This window comes from Mirounga leonina, unplaced genomic scaffold (genome assembly GCF_011800145.1).
Source record: "Mirounga leonina isolate KUSES-001 unplaced genomic scaffold, KU_Mleo_1.0 Mir_151, whole genome shotgun sequence".
Lineage (NCBI taxonomy): Eukaryota > Metazoa > Chordata > Mammalia > Carnivora > Phocidae > Mirounga > Mirounga leonina.
This window is the reverse complement of record NW_023270377.1, coordinates 15082965-15095325: the sequence shown is the minus strand read 5'-3', so window position 1 is coordinate 15095325 and position 12361 is coordinate 15082965.

Below are 12361 nucleotides of genomic sequence, written 5' to 3'. Positions count from 1 at the left end.
ACTCAGGCTGCATGAATGCCACCGACACACAATCAAGCACGGAGGTAGATACTGTGATGTAGGTATTCTAGAAAGCGATGTTTCTTCTGAAAGTCATACACCCTTCTGTAAACATAAAGCTTCTATCCCTCCTTTAGGACCGAGACAAGTGAAATCAGTGGGTGGAGCTCTTCACTTTGTTTCTAATCTACATCTGGCCATGTCCCACCCAGACTCTAGGCTGTGTGCTTCCTCCAACCCACTGCAGCTTGAGAATCATGGATTTGCAGCATAAAGGAAAAATCAGTTCTCACTTAGAGACAGCAACTAATGAGATGAGGTAGAGGAGGAAGAGGAAGGGAGGGGTAGGAAGGGAGGGGGGGCAGCGAGGGAGAGGGAGGAGGAAGATGGGAAGCGAATGGAGAAAGAGAAGGGGGGAGGGATGGACAAGGAGCCGGTTAATACATTCATTCAGTTGAATCCTAGTCGTCTCAGCTTCTGCCCTTGGTAGTTAACTTATAGGAACCACCCCACTCTTGATAGATAGTAAGAAATAGAAATGTATGGAAGATAAATCCAAATTGGGTTGGGAGAGCCAAATCCCTACTTCATTCCCTATACTAAAATAAATTCCACATGGATCCATATTAAACTTAGAAACTGAAATAATAACAGTGCTGGAAGAAGATGTGGGTGGATTTTTAAAAAATAATATGAGCATATAGAAGACCTTTTAAAGCATATTACAAAACCCAAACCAATTCCATGATGGAAAAACATTGCTAAACATGACCATATAAAATTTTAAAGTTCTGCATGGCAAAAATAACATCAAAGTAAAAACATGAAACGGGGGAAATTTCCATACGTACTATGGAAAAAGAGCCATTTTTGTGATAGTACAAAGAATCCATAAGCAACTGAAAAAAATATATGGAAAAAATAGAAAAAAATGAGCAAAGGAAAATGATGAGACAGTTCATAACAAAGGAGATACGTTAGGGCCATAAACCCTTCTAATTACAAAGAAGCAATTAAAGTAATGAGATGCCCTTTTCACCTACCAAATAGGCAAATATTTAAAATGTTGATAATGCTTAATAGCAGCGATTGAGTAGGAAAGGAGTTTCATATGTTCTTAGAGGGCCTTGAAATTGGTGACGGCTCTCTGCAGGATAATTTTGGACTATCTTTCAAAATTAAAAATGCACAACCCTTTGACCCAGCAAGTTCACCCCCAGGAGTTGATCCCGAAGACGTTAAGAGACGCTCTGCACCAAGCTGAATACCATAGAATGCTCACTGCATCCTGGTTTCTGAGAGCTGGGAACAGCTCCAGGTGGCCAGCAATGTGGGCTAGTTAGATAAATGATGGGATTGTTTTTCTACATGCAAGCATTACTGACGAAAAATACCCGCGCTTTAAGAAGCAGTCTACTACCTTGACAAAAGAGAAAGTTCAAGCGCTCCGGTGAATCTCCATCTGGAGAGGCCAGAAGCTGCAGGCTGGGACAGGGTGCAGGAAGGAGGGTTTGGAAGCCCAGCCAATGGAGCCACCAGAACCAAAGAGTGCGTCACTGCGAGAAATGGTCTCCAAAGGGGATGTGTGAACCAACAGCAAAACTGAATCGCTATTGATGCTGATTCCTCTCTTTGGAGCCAGGACTTGTCCTAGAGAGTGAGGCAGTGCTTAGCACAGGGGAGAGAAGGCAGAATGGGGCAGTTAGCAGATAGCCGGGGTGGAAAATCAGAAAGACCCAAAGAGCACCACCACAATGCCCAAGCTCAGCTATTTTAACAAAGAGTTTTATTTTTACAGAATTCTTTTTTTTTTTTAAAGATTTTATTTATTTGAGGGAGAGAGAGAGAGAGCATGAGGAGGGGGAAGGGCAGAGGGAGAAGCAGACTCCCGGCTGAGCAGGAAGCCCCAGGACTCCAGGATCGTGACCTGAGCCGAAAGCAGCCAATCAACCAATCAACCAACTGAGCCACCCAGGCGCCCCTACACAATTCTTTAAAGAGCACCATGGAGTAGGAAAGCACACTAGCATGTCTCTTAGAGTACATCTCCAGTCACTGTAGGGGCTTAGGATGTCAGAGCAAAATCCATCTGGTTAATTATGCTAGTGTGAACCAGTTTTCATGATTAAAGTCAAGTTTATGTCAGAATGAGTAATTACTGAATTAGTTTCTCTAATATGAGTAAGCTCAAGTGTCACATTCCATATCCTCAAATTATGGTTTGGGAAAAATTATTGTTTCCATAAAGACATTACACAAGAATGAAGTTGGTGAACCAAAGGCTAAATATTTGGAAAAGATATATATATAGTGATATTTGAAAAAGATTTTTGGTATTTGATATTTAAAAAGATAGATATATATATCCAAAGTACATTGGGACACCTGGATGGCTTAGTTGGTTAAGCGTCTGCCTTGGGCTCAGGTCATGGTCCCACGGTCCTGGGATCGAGTCCCACATCAGGCTCCTTGTTCGGCGGGGAGCCTGCTTCTCTCTCTGCCTGCTTCTCCCCCTGCTTGTTCTCTCTTTCTCTCTCTCTCTGACAAATAAATAAAATCGTTAAACAAAGTACATTAAAAGGGGTGGTGCACCTGAGAATCTTGTGTAAATTCTATTAAAACTCAGTATTACAGTTCCCATAAAAGAGACAGATTGCAATACTTCATTCGGAGAGCATTGCACACCTATGTGCTCATACTTTTGCATTTTAAATGAGAGCTATGTCTCTTGCCAGATTTAGTTCAAGGTATTGATTCATACTTAGTTCGATAGTTCTTAGAAGTTTGCTCTAAATATATTTTCTACCAATGAAAACATTTTCTCTTTTTTAAAAGCACAAATCAATAGATGCTTTCTTGGGTCCTATTATTGCTGTTTTTGTGATTCACCCGATGTATCTATGGTCAGGAGTACATTATGGTCAGTACAGAAGGAGAGACTTTTCATTTTGCAATTAAAGCAGTTCTCACTGTGATTATTGTTTACATGCCTGTGTCCTCCTCCCTCCCCAACTCACACACCCACACACCCACGTATATATGGGCATGCACACACACCATCTTTGTAAACCTTGGGCCTTACCCTAACAAGTGCTCAATAAATATTTGTTGAATTAGTGATGAATTGCCCTTTGAGACACCATTTGTTGCCTACTCAATATCCATTCTTATCTCCGCCCTTCTTGTGAAGAAAACCTTGATTTGTTGTTGGTGGTGATAGGTGTCTCTCTCCCAAAGCAAGGGGATGAATTGTGATTGGTCTAAACCAGTGCTGGTGAATTCATTCCCCTTGGCCAGTATTGCTCAAAGGGTGGCCATGTAATCCAGATGTAAATGAGTTTTCTAAGTAGGCTTTCAGAAAACATTTTGCTTTCTCAATATGAAAGATCAGATTCAGTCGGGAAAACCCTTTGCCCATCCTTTTCTTCCTGACAAGAAAACATGAGATGCCCAGAGGCATCTTACCATCACTGGCACATGAGGACAAAAAGCCAACAAATAAAAAATGGCGGGAACTCGGAAAGATAAAAAGGACTTACGCCAGCATCACTGAGTGGCCACACTAACTCTGAGAGAAAAATTGCTTGTGCTACTCGGTGTTCAATAGTAGTAGCTGGGCATTCCACTTACTTAACAGCCAAAAGCGTTCCTTACCGACACCACCCTTAAATGTTTATCATTAAAGGACATAGAAGTACTTCAATATAGAGAAGCCATTTCTGGTTCTTCCCACTCTCTCATTTTGAGTATTCCATTAGTTGTTGACTTCACTGATTTTCCCTCTATAGTATGTCTTCCCCAAGTTTGCTTCTACATTAGTTTTCTGTTACTCCATAAAAATTACCACAAACTTAGCAGTCTGAAACGTCAATTCATTACCTCACAGTTCCTGTGGGTCAGGAGTCTAGGCACTGCTAAACTAAGTTTTCTGCTGAGGGTTTGACAAGGTTGAAATCAAGATGTCAGCTGGGCTGCCCACACAGTTCCAGCAAAATTCAATTCGTTGCATTTGTAGGACTGGGGCCCCCATTTCCTTGTTGGTCATAAGCCAGGGGTTGCTTTCAGCTCCCAGAGGCCGCCCGCATCTCTTGCCCCCTTTCATCTTCAAGCCAGCAATGGACAACTTCTCACACACCCAAACCCTCTCATGCTTCAAATCTCTGACTTCCTCTGTCTCTCTAGACCCAGATTTGGGCCCAGACCTGGACAACCTCCCTATCTTAAGGTCAACTGATTTGCAACCTTAAAGACATCTTCAGATCCCTTCCCAGCAGTACCTGGTTAGCATTTGATTGGATATTTCGGAGGTGTGTGTACATCAGGGGCTGGGAATTCTGCCCGGCACACCTTCTGGAGGACAGAGACTGGCTGGGCCTTACACATATTTTTCAACTCCTTATCTTTCCTATCACAAGGTCCTTGTGATGTTTTCCCTCTGTCTGAAGTTCTGTTCAGATGAGTTTATTTCAGTGATTGCAGATTTCTGTCACATACCTGAGGCACAAGTGTGTTTAATGGGCCATCTTTGCAGAGTGTCAGCGGTGATATATCCTTAGTGGATCTGATTCAGCAAGTCCAGAGTGAAGCCAGGAATCTGCATTTCTCCACAGCACCATTGGAGAGTTAGGAGGTGGGGGGTCCACAGACCACTGGAGAGAAACAGTTCTCGACACTATACGTGCCTTGAGGGGACAGCCCATTCTTTCCAGAGCTGCCAGGAGGCACCGATGACCCTAAGTATATAAATCCTTTGGCACATTATGGGAACGCAGTGACTGTCGATCTGTTTCTCAACTATGTGCACAATTTGTCATATAGAATGCATTCAATACATATCAGTTGAATGAAAACTTCAGGTTCATTAGTTAGGAATACTTTTAACTGCAAGACACAGAAAACCTGACTAAAGCCAGGATTATTTTTTTACCCAACAAGCTGTTTGTAGGTACACCGTTGCTGACGCTGGTTCAGCAGCTAAATATCAGGGTTGTGGGCTGGTGTCTCTGTGATTTTCTCTTTTCTAAAGGATTAAAAAAAAAAAGTTCTATTGGAATATAATTTACATACCAGAAAGTTCACCCATTGCAAGCATACAATTCATTGCCTTATAATATATTCACAGAGTCCTGCAAACATCACTGCAATCTAATTTTAGAACATTGTCATCATCCCCCAAAGAAATCCCATTAGTAGTCATTCCCCACGTCTACTCTGCCCTCCAGTCCCAGCCAACCCCCGATCTACTGACTGTCTCTATAGATTTACCTATTCTGGGCACCTCCTCACAGCTATTTTGCAAGGTGTTCTTAGCTTCATGCATTTGGTACTGGGTGAGCCATTTGATATCTAAGAGCCAAACACTGATGTGTATTTTTAGCAACATGATTATTCTTCCTCCTGTATCTGCAGAAGCTGATCTCTTGGCCAATTCAAGGACCCGTTAGTTGACCAGCCTGCCATAGGAGCTCTGCTGCTGTCATCAGTCACGGGTTTCTTCCTTTGGCTCATTTTTAGAGAAGCTATACCCTCTCCTAAAGCAACACAAGTCTTACCAAATAATATCTCCCCAAATAATAAATAATATTAGTAGATGATCTACTAATCTAATATTTGTCCACCTAAAGTTGGTACCATGAATCTTTTCTTCTTCATTTATATTTCTTTTTTTTTTTAATATTTTATTTGAGATGGGGAGAGAGATTGAGCACATACTCAGCGCACGCACACAGGCAGGGGGAGGGAGAAGCAGACTCTCCGCTGAGCAGGGAGCCCAATGCCAGGACTCTGGGAGCATGACCTGAGCTGAAGGCAGATGCTTAACCAACTGAGCCACCCAGGTGCCCCATTTATATTTTGAAATGAAGATATGCAGATCCAAATCATCTGAGGAAAAAAAAGATCCTAATCCACTTTAATGGTGTCATGAACCCAGCATTTAACTACTTGTATTAAAATAAACATACTCCGGGCGCCTGGGTGGCTCAGTTGGTTAAGCGACTGCCTTCGGCTCAGGTCATGATCCTGGAGTCCTGGGATCGAGTCCTGCGTCGGGCTCCCTGCTCGGCAGGGAGCCTGCTTCTCCCTCTGACCCTCCCCCCTCTCATGTGCTCTCTGTCTCTAATAAATAAATAAAATCTTAAAAAAAAAAAAAACATACCCCGTGTATGTGACAAACATCCAGTGCTGCTGGCTTCTAAACATAATGGAATTCTTCTTTAAAATATTAAAGCACTGCATGGAGACCTATAACTTCTTAAGATGACAACTGGTTTCACTTTCATTTTTTTAAGACAAATACATGTAGTTCAATGTCTCTGCTAGCACTTAGTAGCTACATATTTTCTAGTTAATAAGTTAATATTTAGTAAATTACTTAGTAAGTTAATATTCAGTAAAATTTTGTCAGTCTGACCTCATAATTAAATTTATTAATCAGAAAAATATTTGAATTATTGTCTAGAATTAGATGGTTTGTTATTTTAACTTCATCCGTACAAGGCCTGTTGCTGGCCTCCTCTGTAGATCATGATCAGGCCATTTTTGTTAATCTCTTCCCTCAACCTGTGACCTAACTTTTCCCCTTCACATCGCTCCCTGACTTCCTCCCACACCATTCTGGTTCTGCTTTTCTTTGTGCTGCACCTTCTGTCTTTTGTCTGATGTATCCTTCCCGGATTTCTATTTGTCAGCCTGACATCCCTGCAGAATGGACTAGCCCAATCCTGCCTTCCTCACCCTGTGCTGAAAGTTATTTACCATGCCAGTGCATAATGTTGGCCATCCAGGTGATTTCATAGGTGGCTGCTGGGAAAAGGGATTAAATGGGACACCCCCCCAACAGCAGCTTAATGGAAAAGAAACTTGTTTTTCCCCTAAAACACAGGATTGTTCATCAATGGTTAGGCCACTCATGAATTGATAATGCTAGTTAATAATGGATTAAAGTTCTATTTTATAGCAAGTCGGGCGCCTGGGTGGCTCAGTTGTTAAGCGTCTGCCTTCGGCTCAGGTCATGATCCCAGGGTCCTGGGATCGAGCCCCGCATGGGGCTCCCTGCTCCGCGGGAAGCCTGCTCTCCCTCTCCCACTCCTGCTGCTTGTGTTCCTGCTCTCGCTATCTCTGTCTCTGTTAAATAAATAAAATCTTTAAAATAAAATAAAATAAAATAAAGTTCTATTTTATAGCAAGTCATTTAACCTTCCCAGTTCTCAGTGTTCTCTTCTGTCAAGTAGAGTAGTAGGAACTTCTTTAAACTTCTCAGTTGCTGTGATAATTAGAGATAATGTTTGTAAAGTGCCACCTTACACCATGGATTCTCCTGGTTCTGGGGCCTTAGGACTCAGACCAGAACTATACCACTGGTTTTCCTGGCCTCAGCTGTAATCAGGAATCCACGCCTGGAATCGCAGGATTGTGTGGTGAGTCATAAGAAGTGGGTGATTCATAGCAAGGCACCCAGAAGCTGCTGGCCAAATATCTGTCGTCTGTGGAACCTTCCACACTAGGCAGCTGATGCCACGGGAGCAAGACGACTCCCGCTTCAAATATCACACCAGCAGCTCCTGCGGGAGGACTCTAAACTGGACCTCTGCCAGGGACCGTGAGTCTGGGAAATGTTGTCTTGAGGCCTCCAACCCTGTGGTAAAGGGAGAGCTTAGAAGGATTCTTTTTAAAAAAAAAATCAGAGAGAAGACATGAATCTATAAGGTGAAATTATATTAACTTCAATAACCAAAAAATTGTTCTCCTTCTTCCTTCCACACAGCGAAGGCCAGCAAAAGCCCACGATTTTAGCTGTGAAGGTGCTGGCAGGCGCCATGGGCCCTCCTGGCCCTGGGCTCTGGCTCTGGCACTTTCTCCTAGAAGCCCGCAAGATGTGGGTGATGTTTACTGTTCATGGGTCACGGACACTGGGAGCTCTGCTACTCCCCAAAACTAGTCACCAAAGTGAAGGTTAACCGAGTCCAGAAAAGGAAGTTGACTGTTTAACCCAGGCTTGGGAGAGGATTTCGCGCCCACCAAAAAGAGGGGGGCAACTTCCTGTCTCGTATGAATTAAAAGCTCACGGGTGTGGAAGCAATCCGCCAACCAACTGAAAGAACTCTCCAGCATTCTTTCCACGATTCGACAAACCCACAGCTACCAATGACCTCATTTCTACAAATAGTATTTACCCTGGTTCATAAATTCCATTCGTGACCAGAATGTGGATTGACGCCTCCACGGGTATTTGTTACCCAAGTCATACGCTGGTATTTTCCTGAGACATAACATCAACGATAAAAACCACTGGAGAAGCGGTTAGTACTTGAGACTCTCGAACTCACAGGTGACAAGCACTGTTCAGAGATCAAAGTGTGTTTGGTTGTTCCGTCTGCCTCCTGCCATTGCCCTCACTGACCACGAAGACAGCTCTTCTGAACCTCACGTCGGCCAGGCATGTCAGCGTGAGGCCATTTCGCCGTATTCCAACAAAGCTCTGAATCTCACCTCACAGAGCGAATTAGCCAAATGACGACGTAGGGGAAGCTGAGTCAACGATAATGCAGAGAGGAAAAAACTGGGGCATCCGGAGAAAACTCTATGATGCTCAAAAAAAAAAGTAGGCTATGGAATGATATTCCCCATGGTTACAGAGGGTTAAACCTGGGCTCAGAGAATTAAGAGAATTGACCGAAGACTAAATGAAAGGCCTGGATTTGAACGAGGGATATGCCAGATCATTCTGCCTCCCAGAATTACTGGCAACAGGAGAGGGAGTTCAGTAAAGAAGGCTATTAGCAATGAGAAAGCATGATGAGCAAAATTATAAATTAGCACGCTGGCTAATTTTTCTGGGGAGATAAGTGTTATTTGAACAAGACAATATCCTTATTAAAATTGCCGACGTGTAAACATACCCTCAAGTGAAGTTCCACAAAGGTCCAGATGGGTGAAATTCAATCAAGGAAATTCAAATACAGGATCGCTTACTGATTTGTTACCAGCTATGCTTAAGGAAGGCGAGAAGATTTGGGCGCCACATTTATTACTAGATTTAATGACACAGCTGCCTGTCCTGTCTCTTCTACTGCATTCCAGATTCCTTCAGGTAAGAGATGGGGATCTCTTTTTGTATCAACCATTGAGAGACGGTATTCCAATGGACAGCATTGTTAATGAGCAGCATTGGCCTTCCTTGATTTACATGCAGTGACTGTAAACCCAGATGCTTCAGGGACCAAGCTAGCAATGAAATGAGCAATGAGGAAAGGATGCAAAATAATACAGAGTGAGGAGAACTGTAGAAAACCCCAGCATGGTGCCCCATCTAGAGAGAGCAGTAGATATTCAGCTCAGGTAAGCGTTGCCAACAATGAATCTGGGCCCAGTGATATCAGAGTTTCCAGTTTTTAAAGAGGGGCTAAAAATGTCTATTGTCCATACAATCATCTGATTTTTTTATTTACTTTTTATTTTTTATTTTTTATTTTTTTTTAAACTTGTAAGTCAGTTTCACTTTTTTTTTTTTAAGTTTTTATTTATTTATTTGACAGAGAGATACAAAGCGAGAGAAGGAACACAAGTAGGGGGAATGGGAGAGGGAGAAGCAGGCTTCCCGCCGAGCAGGGAGCCCGATGCGGGGCTCGATCCCAGGACCCTAGGATCATGACCTGAGCCGAAGGCAGATGCTTAACGACTGAGCCACCCAGGCACCCCCATCTGATTTTTTTAAAGGTTGGCGATTAAGTCCATTTTTAAGATCACGGCCAGATTCTGAAGGCTCTTGAACTCACTTCTTTAGCTCTGACTTTTTTCTGTAGACTGTGCTGAAGCCGGGCCATAGCCCTGATTCTGAGAACCTATCCTGGCAAGCCTGAGGCTTGGGGCTTTTGGAGAGAGTGGGTGCTGGTCCTGTGTGCTCGGGCCGGTTCCAGATTGGTCACCTGCCCACTATAGACATAGAAATACAGATGCTTGGGTTTAAAGGATCGTTATTAAGCTGCCCTCAACAATAAAGAACACTGAGAGCCTGAGGGATTCTATGTCCTCCCCATTTTCCCCCCTCACTGCCCAAGGTCCTTCTCTCTGCAATATGACGTATTACATTACCCAATTGAAAACCCAAAAGCCTCTAGACCTCATGTTCAAAATTTTTTTATTGTCAATCAGGTGAGTGTGACAGGGGAATGGTTGCCTGTGTGAGAAAGACGAGCTTGTGATATCTGGTGGTTTGTGGGCACTTTTCCATAATTGTCACCGCTTGGTATAATTACTCACAATAATCTCTTTTATATAAGTGTTTTAGAAACCACTTCTCTCACTAGCCAAGCCAGACCAGTTAGAAGAGGTTTTTGTTTTTGTTTTTTAAGATTCTATTTATTTGACAGAGAGAAAGAGAGAGAGCATGAGCAGGGGGAATGGCAGGCAGAGGGAGAGGGAGAAGCAGACTCCCTGCTGAGCAAGGAGCCCAATGTGGGGCTTGATCCCAGGACCCTGGGATCATGACCTGAGCTGAAGGCAGACGCTTAACCGACTGAGCCACCCAGGCACCCCAGTTAGAAGAGTTTTGAAAGAAAAACAAATCTTTTTAAATCACAAGAGTAATTCATGGCTATGAAAAACTGAAACAAATCCCAGGTGCATAGAGTAAAAACAGAAAGTTCCTGTTTGCTCCTCTCTAATGCCAGGAGGTGTACATTAGCACGTGGGTGTTTTTATCCCCGATCTTCTTCTGTTCTTTTGTATGTGCACACACAAGCACATGCACACACACACAAATATGTATTTTGTGCATTTTAATATCTTAAGGGTAAATAGCAAAATGCTGTACATACTGTTCCATATTATTCTGGGACCTGCTTTGTTTATTAGACACTGTGTTGGAGGTGAGTATCTGTGAAGTTTTCCAACCAACTTTTATAAAGCTTGTAGATGATTCATGAATATATGCATGAAGTATAACTAAAAATGCTTTCCTTGAATTCAGAAGCTTATTTAGAGGCTTTAAAATTTTGATAACCAAGTGGGATATTTCTACCCAGATCTATGTAATACATAGTCTTAGAAAGTGTTATGTTAGCTGAATTTGTACATTGAATCGTATTAGAAAATGTCCAGGAAACTGGTTATTGGAAATAATTCAACAATGAGTGATATACATAGGGAAAACTCTTTAGGAATAAAAATGACCATCCCTAATATGCCACTTGTAAAGAGTCAAATACAGTTTTTTTTGTCTTACGCTGGAGCACTCAGTACATGAGCTTGACCAACCCCAGTGCAAGCCTGATGGAATTGGAAGAAATTACTTACTTTTCTTTATTTGATGTTTTGACATGTTTTATCAAAGCATAAGCCAAACAAAGAGAAGGACTGAAACCTCCTTGGTACGAAAGATCTCTCCCTTCCTTTGGATTCTATACGTAGGTATAGCATGCTAAAATTTACACTATTCCTCATAAAGTCTTCAAAATCCACCAAAACTTATTAGGAAAAAAAAAGTGTTTTTTATGATATGGCTTGATTCAACTGGATTCAAACCAAGAAGTCCTGACTGAAATCAAACTCTTAACCAATACTCATGCTTGTGAGAGCATGTGCACGGGACCATTCTTCAAATATCTGCTGCAGGGGAAATCCAAGACCCTAGCCTTCTTCTTACTGGTTGCCCTCTTTCTGCCCTCCTGTTTGCAGGAACATCACCTGTAACTGTCTTCTTTTAAAGCAAGGTTTAAGCTGATATTTCTCCCAGGCCGAAAGGGTTTTTTCCCCTCCTAAGAGAATTTATGTTTGATGATTCGTTGAAAATATCCAAACAGAGAAAATGGTTTTCATTAGTTAGAAGAAAAGAGTAGCACCATGAACAACACAAGATGGGGTCTGTGCTTTATGGTTGGTTCAAAATGTTACTGAACCGGAGAGCCCATGGAGCCTAGGGCTTAGGTCAATTTATCAACAAATGCTATGTCTCTAGTCTGCTGAGGCTATTAATCATACTTTACATAGTGTATGTACAAAGATATACATTAGCATTAAAAAAAACCCTGCCAGCAATCAAATTCATATGTAGCAGTTTGCAAATTCTGAAAGGGTGGTGTGCCAAAAGTTTGCTTGGATCTCAGAATGCATTACCCATATAAAGTGACTAGATTTCCAGCAAAGCCCAGGAAGCAATTTGATTCATTTTGAGGGGAAATATTATTGGTAGAGTCACTGAATTCCAGAATCTCTTAGGAAGCCCAGATGGTGTTGCCCTCTCCAACACCCCAGGGGGCTAGGGCGGGGTGGGGGTTTAGGGAAGCAGGGTGGGGACCGGTGGTTTCCATGGCAGCAAGAAGCCGCCTCCAGCAGCAAGAGGTGGGTGGGGCCATGGTGATGC